Consider the following 2,402-nt stretch of genomic DNA (forward strand, 5'->3'; position numbering starts at 1 on the left):
CACAGCCACTCCCAGTGCCCTGGCCTGGCCCCCTTCCTCGTGCAGGAACGGCTGTGGCTGTGCTGGCAGCAGTGAGTTGGGGAGGGGAGGGAGAGGAAAAGACTCTGAATGGAAGAAAGCTAGCTCTCTGCTCTGCTTTGTCCCTAAAGGGCCCCCTGGCTCACTGTGCTCTCCTATCACCTGGAAATGGCCTGCCCTGATTGTCCAAGCTCTGGGAATTGCACAGTTCCCCTGGTACCCACCAGCCTTCTGAGGCTATTACAGTTCAAGTGTGTGCTGGGGAATGTTACCTGTGGATCTGGTGGTGTGGAGACCCAAGAGCTGAGATTCCCTGGTCAGGACACCTGCAAAAAACACTGCCTCTCTGTGAAGAGAAGGAAATGAGCTGCACCCTCTATGCAAAATCCAGGTGCAGCGGGCACAGCATTAGTGGGAGTGCAGCTCCCCCTTCCAACCTGGGACTAGACTGGGGTGGGAACACAGTCGTGCACTTGTGGACTCTGCTCTGCACCCATATCTCCACTGGCAGGGGTGCAGACAACTTCGGATCATGAGCAAGGGGCTCTCAAGTGGAAGAGAGCACACGCTCTGCTTTCCTTTGTCCCAGAAAACATTGTGGCTCACAGCACTCTCCTGTCCCCAAGGGGCAGGAGAATCCCAGAGCTCTCTTGTGTCCCCCTGGAACTTTGTGGTTGTCACAATCCAAGAGGGTACTGGGGAGTGTTTGCGTAGAGTCCAGAGACAAGGAAACAGAAAGGCTGAGGCTCCCTGAGCAGGATAGAGGTCATTATGGGTGCACCTTCAATTTGGTTCCTACTGCCTCACCTTGGGTCTGTGGTGAGGGAAAGCAACCTTGTGCAGGCTGGCAGCACAGTGCTCTGTTCTTAAGAAGTTCTCAGTTCACTGCTGGTAGCAGTGCTTGGGCTATGAGGGTAGAGGGGCTCTCCAACAGTCCAGGACCTGGCTGTCTGCCACAGGCATGAGGGGAAGACAAATAAACACCCCCATCTACACTTTCTACAGGGCTCCAAATTTTCCTGGGGGTTTGATGTCTGCCAAAACTTTGCTCCTTCTTGTTCTGCTCTGCAGTTTCTTCCTGAGAGATCTCTGGTAGGTTCTGACACTCTTCCCTCAGTATTGCACCTGGGCTGGGCTTTTTCACCTGAGACTTTCCCTTATTTCTGGATGATCTGGTGACCAATGTCTCTAGTCAGCCATATTGCCAGGGTGTTTTGGTAAGTAAAATTTTAATTATTTTTAGAGCTACAAGTTGTTCTGAATTTAAGTATGCACTTGTAAGCTGCTTAAAGATTTGGGAACCTTAAGACATCAAATTATAAGTAATAAGGATGTTGAAACGTCATTTTAATCTCTACTGCCACATAGTGGTAGAATATAAAATTTATCTCTGTGCTATTTTTGATAACACTAATTACAAAACAAATTTTCAGAGTTTTAATGTCGCAGATATTTTGATTCTGTACTTAGACATGTAAGTGTTTTATACGGTATCATGCATTTTTATGATTTTTCCCTGACAAGGTAAAAATCCATTAATCTCAAATCTTCCTCTTTATTCTGTAGAACATAATTTTCCAATTTTTGTTTTGTTGTATTGTCCTCTGTCTTTGGAATATTAACTGCAGATTGTTGAGTTAACCATTCTCTTCCATTTCTTGCTCATGGATATCATCACGTCTGAGCAGGCTTCTTTTGTAAACTATTTGATTTCTTTGTTTATCCCTTAATATCCCTATTTCCTTTCCTTCCCTACATTCTCATGTCTTAGTGCACCATCCTTCTGTTTCTGTGTTATAAAATGTGACGTTATTTGATCCGTACAACGTTAAGCTCCACAAAGATAGTATCCTTTATGCCTCACGTAGTAACGCATTCATTCAGCTCTGTTAAAGACCTCCCCAGCAGTCTGTTCTCTTGTTCCCAACTGCTGCATCGAGTCCCATGGTGTTCACCTACCACGTTTTCCTTATGCGTGCCCACGGGGATGAACATCTATGATGCTTCCAACACCTCACTATCATAAAAATGTCATAAACTACTTTATATATGGTCCCTCATGGAATTGTGTGGACATTTTCTATCACATACATTCAGAAGTGGGATTGCCGGGTCAACATGTACATCATTACACAAGATGTTGCCACATGCTCTCCACAATCACTTCACCACCATCAGTGCACGAGGATTCCCACCTATCCCACCTCCCTGCAAACACGGTGCTTCTCCAGCTTTCTGATTATGCTAATTTGGTGTGTAAAATGATATCTTGTTTTAATTTGCATCTCTCTAATTAGTAGGGAGTTTGAATATAATTCACATGTTTATTAGTTTCTGAGTTACCTTCTGTGAATGGCTTGTTCATATATTATGCTCATTTTGTA

The sequence above is a fragment of the Propithecus coquereli genome, unplaced genomic scaffold (assembly GCF_000956105.1).
Source record: "Propithecus coquereli isolate 6110/MARCELLA unplaced genomic scaffold, Pcoq_1.0 Scaffold59, whole genome shotgun sequence".
NCBI classification, from domain to species: Eukaryota; Metazoa; Chordata; class Mammalia; order Primates; family Indriidae; genus Propithecus; species Propithecus coquereli.